This window comes from Myotis brandtii, unplaced genomic scaffold (genome assembly GCF_000412655.1).
Source record: "Myotis brandtii unplaced genomic scaffold, ASM41265v1 scaffold5665, whole genome shotgun sequence".
Taxonomy (NCBI): Eukaryota; Metazoa; Chordata; class Mammalia; order Chiroptera; family Vespertilionidae; genus Myotis; species Myotis brandtii.
The window spans coordinates 6089-16178 of NW_005370113.1; the positions used below are offsets into that span (position 1 = coordinate 6089).

At 46.2% G+C, this 10090-nt stretch overlaps 1 pseudogene; it reads right to left on the reverse strand.

The window, feature by feature from the left end:
* Positions 1 to 249: 249 nt before the first annotated feature.
* On the reverse strand, positions 250 to 4795 carry LOC102241389 (annotated as a pseudogene).
* Positions 4796 to 10090: the final 5295 nt, after the last annotated feature.

Consider the following 10090-nt stretch of genomic DNA (forward strand, 5'->3'; position numbering starts at 1 on the left):
CTACTGGGGAAGGAACCTGCAACCCAGGTTTGATTCCTTGACTGGAATCAAATCCAGGACCCTTCAGTCTGCAGGCTGATGCCTTATCTAACTGCGCAAAATGAGCTAGTGCAGTGCCTTAATACTTTTTAAGATGTTGCTCCTCATTGAAAAGAAAGATAAATGGTACATTATACACTTCTGAGTTCCATGTGTTCGCTGCTCTGGGTTGAGAAAGTGTCCAGCTCTTTCTCGGGATGCATTTCAGTATTACAGCTCATCAACAAAAGGTGCATGCCCCAAGTTCCCACCGGCTGCCCTTGCCCTTGCCTTCTGGCCAGAAACGAACTTCTTCCCAGCATTTGTGGCATCAGCCTCAGCTGCCTGGGAAATCAGAGGGGCTGCGGTTGGTTACAAGTAGGAACCAGCAACGAGAGTCTAGGCCAGACTTCACCAGGACACCCTTGGGTGGCGCCTCTGACATTAGGTGCCCAGCTTCCAGCTGGTCCTTGGCAGCTTGGACATCACTATTGGAAAGGTTTCCTGGAGCATTTGTTTTTGCTTGATTGTAAGCAGCCTTGATAACATCTCTGGCAGCTGCCGCCTGGAAGATAGTGTAAATCCCAAAGAGTCCAGAATCCGAGTAACTGGCATTCAAAGGGGAAAGGTCAAGTGGCTGGTGAATCCCCTTGGCAACAGCTTGAGACAGAGGGCTGGTGGCACTGCTGCCCCCTTGACCTGTGGCCCAGCGCCAAGGCCATGCCGGAGGACACTAAATGCATTTGCCTCTGCACTTCCTGGGGCGGCACTTTGCTACAAAGGCAGCACTGAGGGGACTGTCTCCATTCTGTTCTCTGATTTCACCTCCATGGTGTCTCGACTCTGCACCAGAGAAACCAAGCCCACCCCTCATGTTCAGGAACCTTTCAGCAACTGCTTCTGACAGATGACTCACACCAAGTCCAAGCAAAGCCATTCCTATCCTTGAAAAATGGTTCTGAACTTGGTAATTCAACTCATCTGGTGTCATGTTTCCAATCCTATAATCCAAACAATACAGGGAACTAGACAAGGCATTTCAGTGAGCTGCAGCATGCAAATTTTCCATGATAGGAGCCTGTGGGTTCTGAAAAGCCACAGCTGTGTCTGTCCTTAGCTGAGACTGAAGGACCGCTACCTCCCACCAATGACACCGAGGTGCTGTGGGGCCACCGAGCAGGAACTCCATTAGAATATTGGTGTCATCCCCCCACGCACTCCACAGTTTCCCTGTTGAAGTCGCCATGAGTTTACCACCGACTGCTTCAATTCCATGGTGTATCGTGAAAAATGCCACTCCTTTTGTAGTCAGACCGGATGCAAGAGGAAACCAATGGGAGGTTCCTGAGTTGTCAAGTTCCTGGGACCCACTGCCTGTTTTAATGAACAAACCAACTCTTGATGCAGGAGCATCATTTGCCAGAGAAGCAATCACTAAACCATTTGCTAATTTGATGAACTCAAGGCTGAGGATGTGGAGGCACTCCTGTTGGGCAGTTGCAGCTTTCACTTTGGCAGCAACTTTGAGGCAGTAAAATCTCTAGACAGATGTCACATGATCTCGCTTATATGTGGAATCAAATAAACAAAATAAACTGATGAACAAAGTAGGTCCATTGATGCATGGAACAGACTGACAGGTCTCAGAGGGGAGTGTAAAGAGGGGACAGGCAGAGAATAACCCAGGATTTTTTAAAAATATATCTTTATTGATTTCAGAGAGGAAGGGAGAGGGAGAGAAAGATAGAAACTTTAATGATGAGAGGGAATCATTGATTGGCTGCCTCCTGCACATCTCAGACTGGGGATCAAGCCCACAACCCAGACATGTGCCCTGACTTGGAATCGAACCTTAACCTCCTGGTTCATAGGTCAACGCTCAACCACTGAGCCATGCCAGCTGGGCATAAACCAGAAATTTATATTCATATATGCATAGTCCATGGGCACAAACCATAGTGAGGGGAAGGCCTGGTGTGGTGCAGGGGCTGGGTTGGGGGGGAGGTGGCTGGTGAATCCCCTTGGCAACAGCTTGGTATAGGGGGGTGGTGGCATTGCTTCCCCCTTGACCTGTGGCCCAAAATTGAGTCCATGCCACAGGACTTTAATACTGTCAGCGATAGAATTAAAACAAATTATTATAGATTCAGCTTAACCTGCTCATCCTCCACTTTGCACAAGCAGGTTGGAATCAGAATCACACTCTAACGTGACGATACTCATGGAAAGTAACATTGCAGCAACAGAAATAATGACACGGATCACAGTGGTCAGCACCAGGGGTGTGGACAGCTCCTTCTGCTCTCTGGACACAGGCACTCATTCAAATGTTCTTACTCTTCATTTTTTTAAAAAATATATGTTTTATTGATTTTTTTACAGAGAGGAAGGGAGAGGGATAGAGAGTTAGGAACATCGATGAGAGAGAAACATCGATCAGCTGCCTCTTGCACACAACCTACTGGGGATGTGCCCGCAACCAAGGTACATGCCCTTGACTGGAATCAAACCTGGGACCCTTCAGTCCGCAGGCCGACGCTCTCTCCACTGAGCCAAACCAGTTAGGGCTTACTCTGCATTTTTATCTGTGTGGTAAAATTCACATAACATAGCTTACCATTTAACCAATGTAAGTTCAGTGGCATTCGGTGCATTCAAGATGCTGTGTAACCATCACCAGAATATCTTCAACTCCTCTATAGCCCCCACACCCATTGAGCCATCCTCACCCATTACACCCTCCTCGCAATCCCTAGAAACCATTAATCTGCTTTCAGTCTCCATGTCTTTACCTATTTTGATTTTTCAAATAGATGGAAAGGTACAATATGTGCTGTGTGTCTGGCTTCTTTCACTGATCTCAAAGTTCCCAGGATTCATCCATGTTGTAGCGTGGATCAGTCCTTCATTTCTCATGAGAAATAACATTTTATTATATGTACATACCACCTTTATTTTCACCATTTACTAATTGATGGACATTTGTGATGTTTCCACCCTTTGACTCTACTATGAACATTTGTGAGCAAGTAATTTTTGAACAACTGTTTAATTAATTTGGGTTCTGTTCCCAAAAGTAGAATTGCTCATTCACATGCTAATTTTATGTTTAACTTTGGGAGGAACAAACAGTTTTCCACCGTGCTTCACATTCACTGTGTTTGTACATGTACATTTTACATTTACATTAGCAAAGTATGAGGTTTGCAATTTCCCACACCCTTATCAACACTTTTATTCTATTTTAAAAATGATCATCATTATAGTAAAGTTGTAAGTCCTAGTAGTTCTGATTTGAATTCCCCTTACAAAAATCACTTAGAAGAGAATGATTCAAGATGGTGACATAGAAAGGTCCTAAATTCACCCCCTCCCATGGACACTATAGTTAGTTAAGAAATGCACAAAAGAATATGAAACATCAAAAACATAAAACATGGGGGTGAAGTAAAAAAATGGCTTTAGAATGTGCTTAAACTTAATTGCTATCTACTTAAAATAGACAGGTACAACTCGGCAGTTGTGGTTCAGTGTTTGAGCATCGACATATGAACCAGGAGGTCACAGGTCCATCCCCGGTCAGGGCATGTGCTTGCAGGCTCAATCCTCAGTAGGAGGCAAGCAGGAGGCAGCCAATCAATGATACTCTCTCATCATTGATGTTTCTATTTCTATCTCCTCCCTTCCTCTCTGAAAGCAATAAAAATGCATTTTTAAAAATAGACAGGTATACATATAGGCTGATATGTGTGAGCCTCATGATAACCACAAAACAAAAGCCTATAGTAGATACACAAAAGAAATGAAAATGAAATCTAAATAAAATGCTAAACACTTGTCATTAAACCAGAGGAAACGAAAGCAAGAGAAGAAGGAAGAGAGAGGAACTACAAAGCAACCAGAAAGCAATGAACAAAATGGCAAAAAGTACATCCGTAAGGGCTTAATGCCCTCTCACCCCCCAGTAAGAAAGCCACTTGAGCAGAAAGGAGGGCATCGGATACACCTTGGAGCCATCCCCACTTTCCCAAATGGAAAGAGCAAAACATGCTTTATCCATCCAACCCCACAAGTCTTCTACTTTCCCCAATTCTTTTGCAAATTTCAAACTCTCCTGAGTGAGTTTGCCAAAAGCCTGTCCTCCCACACACTCCCAACCTAAGGACCAAGGGGTACTCACTCCTCACCGGACCACAGTGGGTGTTATTCATGTGGAAGACACATTTGAATGAGGTGCTTGTCTCCAGAGAGCAGAAGAAACCGTCCACACACCATTTCACTGTTTCTGTCCCTGGAATGCTACTTTCCCTGAGTATCTCCACTGTATCATGTGATTCTGACTCCTGCCTGCTTGTGCAGAGTGGAAGCTGACAGACAGTGACTATAGATTTGGAAACTCTAATTTGAATAAGTGGGCAAAATGAGAAATTTGCCAGGTTCCTGGATCTCTCCTGAAACCAAGACGGGAACTCAAATGCCAGAAGGACGATAAATCTACTCCTGTTTTGTTTTTCGTTGTCATTTATTCAAGGACACAGCTTGTACATCTCAGGCACAGTTGCAGGCTCTGAGATTCATGCTGAGGCTGCCCTGCAAAGGTCACTGTTTTCTTTGGTTCACAGAGAAGGAGAGAGAGAAGGGGAGGGGAAGGAAGAGGAGAAGAGACTCTGAATGAGAGAATGGGAGAAGTTGTGCGGGACACTTGGTAAGCAATTGATGACTTAGAAGTGATTGATGTAACCCATGGCATTGTCATACTTACTTGTGTCACTGACATTCTGGACAAAAAATGTCCAAAGACTCTCCCGTAGATCATGACCCTGTAGGAGCGATGGCAACAGGAACAGTGAAAGGTTTCCACTGTCTCCTCCACAGGAATTCATCTTCCTTCTGCTGAATATGCTTGCTCAGGGGAGAGGTTTGTCCTCTGAGAGAGACACATGGGATCAGGAGGGAGGGAGCCGCTCCCCTGAGGGAGGATGACATAGCACTCTTTGCTGCCTATCTTGCTGTGTGAGCTGCACGATGATGCACTATTTTTCTGCTAATAGATGCAGCCAAATCAGTAATATCAGTAAGGATCTGTGCGCTGGTCCAACTGGCTCAACCAGGCAGGGTTGGGTCCTATGTGTGTAGGATGGTGAAGCAGAGGAGATGAGGCTGGGAGAGAGGCTGTTCTGCACAGAGAGGCACTTAGGCCTCCCCAGCCTATGAGATCCAGGCTTCAGCTGAACAAAAGCATTACAGGGGGACAGGAAGGCTGCCTGGGGGAGGAGAGGTTCGAACTTCAGGCACCAATCCCAGAAAGTCGGTATGTCAGGACAGACATATTGAGTTTGATACACCCTGGACACAGTGCTTTCAGTCATTCATCCACTCCTTCATCCATCCACTTATTAATTAATCCATTCAACATTCCCTGAGCACCTGCTCTGTTACCAGCCTTTTGCTAGTTGATGCTGAGGACTCAGTGGTGACTTAGTCCCAGGCCCTGTCCTTCTGGTTCTCACGTCCATTGGTGGACACCGGCAGGAGGGCACATCTGAGCTGTGATTTTAAGAGTGAGCAAGATCTGTGACTATTTCAGTGGGGTTCAGTCCTGGGAGAACAGAGGGCAGGGCTGGGCCAGTCACCCTGTAGCCTTGATGAGGATTCTGGACTCCATCCGAGTGCATTGGGAGCCACAGCCGGGTCCTAAGCAGGGAATGGAAGTGGTGAGATGTGAGTCTGTGGAAGATCCCAGTGTCTGTCTCCTGTGAGGGAGTGGACAGGAGGCAGGAGACCCTGGAGAAGGCATCTGAAAACAGAAATACCAGAGTCTAAATCAGGGGTCCTCAAACTTTTTAAACAGGGGGCCAGTTCACTGTCCCTCAGACCGTTGGAGAGCCGGACTATAGTTTAAAAAAAACCACTATGAACAAATTCCTATGCACACTGCACATATCTTATTTTGAAGTAAAAAAAACAAAATGGGAACAAATACAATATTTTTATTTGCATGTGGCCCGCGGGCCGTAGTTTGAGGACCCCTGGTCTAAATGCCTGTGCTCTCCCAAGGGGTGGGGGCAGCATGCTCCTCTGTCTGCTCTTCAGGCCCCCCCTCTGTTACACCTGCCGGGTAGACAAGTATTCCCCAAACTGTGAGTCATGACACTCTTTCAGGCTGTAAAACCAATGAGTTTGTCAAAACAGATACTTTAAAAATTAAAACAGAGTTTATTGAAAATAGAATATTAAGCATTCCTAAATTCTATCTGTTTTTGAACTGTCTATAGTGACAAAATAATGTGGCATCTATTTTTCCTAGTGAGTCATGTACAGATATAGTAAACATGAGTGCAAAGGCTCAGACTTGCAGTCTCCTTTCCAGACTTAACTGTCTCCCCAAAAAAGTAAAAGGGTTCAGCTCTCACGTCTTCAGTCCCAGGCGCTTCCTGTGGGAATCAAAGGTCGGCTCCGCACCGTCTAGGTGTCTCTATCAAAAAGAGTGATAAGGTTAGCCCGGATGCCATCCAGACCTAGAGAGAAACAGGTCCCCTGGGGCAGAGTTGGGGTTGGCGTCTCTCAGCCCAGCCCGCCCTCCTGGCCTTGGATCCTGGTCTCTGTAGCAGCTGAGTCAGGACTTGGGTGGAAAAATGTAGAAATCAGGGCAGGGCAGGGGGGTCGCAGAGGCTGTGCTGATGAAATGGGCATTGAGGGCCAGTCCATGGACACTTGGAGCCCCTGACTCAACAGTGATGAGGGTTTTGGGTCAGACAGTCCTGGGTTAGAACCTTTACACTTCCTCAAAGGGTGCAATAGGCTACTTACAAGATTGGCTGTTCATCTTTCTGCATAAGAGGAAGATTTGATTTTTCGTGTGACTGACAGCTTTGAGCCCCAGCACACTCCCACTGCACATGGGAGCTGCACCAGTGAACACAGGTCAAACCCTCCACCCAGCCCACATACAGGAACCTAACTCTGGACCGAGGCCTTAGGCAAAAAAAACCCAAAATAACAAAAAAACAAGCAAACGAAAACGGCAACGTCATCCCCACTTCATGTCTGTTCATACCTGTTTCACACAGGAAAGAACATGAACCCTTCCCCTCAGGGTAATGTTGTTGCTGTTCCTTGGATCAAAGATAAGCATTACTTCATCTTCAGTGGTGCCCGTGTGCCATTCTGTCATCCAGGGCACGCACCTGTGCAGTAGAGAACGCAAAGCCCCTATAAACAATCCCCAGCAAGCTGCTTCTACATCCCCCATCTCTGTGCTGCCCCTTCTGGGTTGTCTGTCTGGGATGAGTCTGGCATCTCTACTGGACCTAGAGCCCCATGGGGACGGGACCAGGGCTGCCTCGGTCCCCACCATGTTCCCAGTTGTTCCCACTGCAAAGGATGCTCAGGGTCCCATGGGGAGCAGGAGTCTATGGAGACCCCATTGGCTGAATTCTCTCTGCTCAGTTTTCTCAAGAAGATCCTGGCATGAGGCCTCACTGCCGGTCACAGACACAGTGATGTAATAGCTATTTTCCTACTGAGTCACCTGTCCCAGGCTCAGCCCCTCTGGAAAGGGCAAGTGGGCCCTGATTTCAGGCTCCCCTGGAACCAACCCAGAGAAGACATTCCCACAGCTCCCTGTGGTGCTGGGAGAGCCGTGAATATGAAATGTGAAGCAGACAAAATGCTTCCCTTTACCAGCAGGTGCTAAAGAGGCTGGATCTCCTCCTGGGTGATAGGGTGTTATTTCCATCTGGCCTCAGGGAACTCCTTCCAGGGAACAGGCAGAAATTTGGTGGGACTTCCTGTTTTCAAAAAGAATGCTGTCCACTTGACTGGAAATCTAACCCAAAATACATTGAAGTCCGGGTGGACACTGACCACACAGTCACACAGGCCAGGGCTAGGGCAGTACAGTTGAAGGTAATTGATCTTTAAGATCTTCCAGTGGGTCTTCTGTCTTAATGTCTGCAATTCTATGGGTGATGATCACTGGTTTTAGGACCATAGAGGTTACAAAATGATTGCTACAGAATCACTAGCCTCAGCGGGATTGGAGAATCCTGTAGCCAACTACATGGAATTGGTCTCCTCTATATGTGCATCCAGAAACATTTCTATGAAAAAGACGGCAGGACCAGCGTGTTCACACATCTGAGGATCTCCAGGCATGTTTGTCTTCTGTGCTCAAACTCATTGTCCTTGAAAATAATCAAAGGGTTTTGTGCATTTCGGTACCGTCTTAGATCTTTACCTGATGATCAGAGTGCCCAGGCAGGAAATCAAAGGTAAAGGAAAGTGGCATCTATAGACCAGGGATGTAGCTTTTGTGACCCAGTCAGAGGATAGGAGAACCTGGATTGAATAGAGAGATGCCAAACGAAGTGTTGGACATACAAATTTTATTTTGACATTTTGAACCATTTTTCAAGCGTTTTAATTAGTAAAGACCACATTTCAAGTGTAGTATTTGCTGAGTCTTGACATATGCATGAAAGTGAAACCATCACCATGGTCATAGTATTGCCCATGGCTGTCACTGTGAATTTACGTCATGTCTTTTTATAATTTCTCTCTCTCTTTTCAACAGTAAATGCATTTATCTGCTCTTGTCTCCAACCCCAAATTACTCCTTTCTTTATTAATCTATACAAGGGACATAATAGCTGAGCGGTAGGGCAATAAAAGGCCTCCAAGCCCAGCCAGAGTGGCACAGTGGATTGAGCATCATCCTATGCACCAAGAGATCACTGGTTCCATTCCCAGTCAGGACACATGCCTCCTTTGGGTCTTGATTCCCAGCAGGAGGTGTGCTGGGGGGTGGGGGGGACAGTCGATGTTATTTCACTTTCACAGCAATATTTCTCTTCCTCTCTCTCTAAAATTAAATAAATAAATAAATAAAAAGTCTTTTAAAATATTTAAGGAAAAGACAAAGATTCAGAGATATTCAATAGCAACGATTGGTAAAGTATCTGTCAATAAACTTGGTAACACAGCTTGTTTTTGCTAAATTTTTTTTTTTTGGGGGGGGGGACTTTTCTCTAACGTGTTATTTAAGAGGAAGGCAGCTTTTGCCCTGGCAGGTGTGGCTCAGTTGGTTGAGGGCCACCCTGTGCACCAAAAATCTACAGTTCCATTCCCAATCAGGTCACATGCCCAGTTTTCAGGCTTGTTCCATTTCCAGTTGGGGTGTGTGGGTGGGTGAGAGAGGCAACCCATTGATGTTTCTCTCTCCCTCTCTCTAAATAATATATGTATGTGTATATCTGTCTATATCCATCTCCATATCCATATCCATACCTATATCTATATCTCCAGGCATCACTTGTGTTTCAGCTTCATGCCCAGAGAAGCAGAAAGGCCAGACATGGCTATGTAATGGCTGCAATGACTCATGACCCTAAACCAGTGATGGTGAACCTTTTGAGCTCGGCGTGTCAGCATTTTGAAAAGCCCTAACTTAACTCTGGTGCCGTGTCACATATAGAAATGTTTTGATATTTGCAACCATAGTAAAACAAAGGCTTATATTTTTTATATTTATTTTATATATTTAAATGCCATTTAACAAAGAAAAATCAACCAAAAAAATGAGTTCGCCTGTCACCTCTGACACGCGTGTCATAGGTTCGCCATCACTGCCCTAAACCAATCTCCAGGTAAATAGGTCAGAATTGAGTTTTTGCAGCAATTAACCAGGAGCAAATACCTCCCTCCAGGGAGCAGCATCGGATCCCTCCAATGGCAAACTTCCTAGTTGTTCACGATGGAGAACAATGTGCCCTCTGGAGCTCTGGGAACTACATTACCCAGAAGACCGAGTGCTAGTTGAGCGAATGACACATCAGGCCGAAAGCATTTCCGTTGGATTTCCAGGATTTGGGGCGGGACTTCCGGTTCCATCTTGCAGACGGTGAAACTTGCTGGTTGCTCGGAGTCCCTTCGGGCTTTGAATTGCAGTGTGGGTTCTGAGGTGACAGAAGGGAGAAGGCGCCAAGGAGTTGTGGTCCCTGCCGCACAGAGCGGGTGTGAGGTCGGCGACCCCGCGAGTGACCCGCTTCAGGGCCGGGACCCAGTCCCCTCC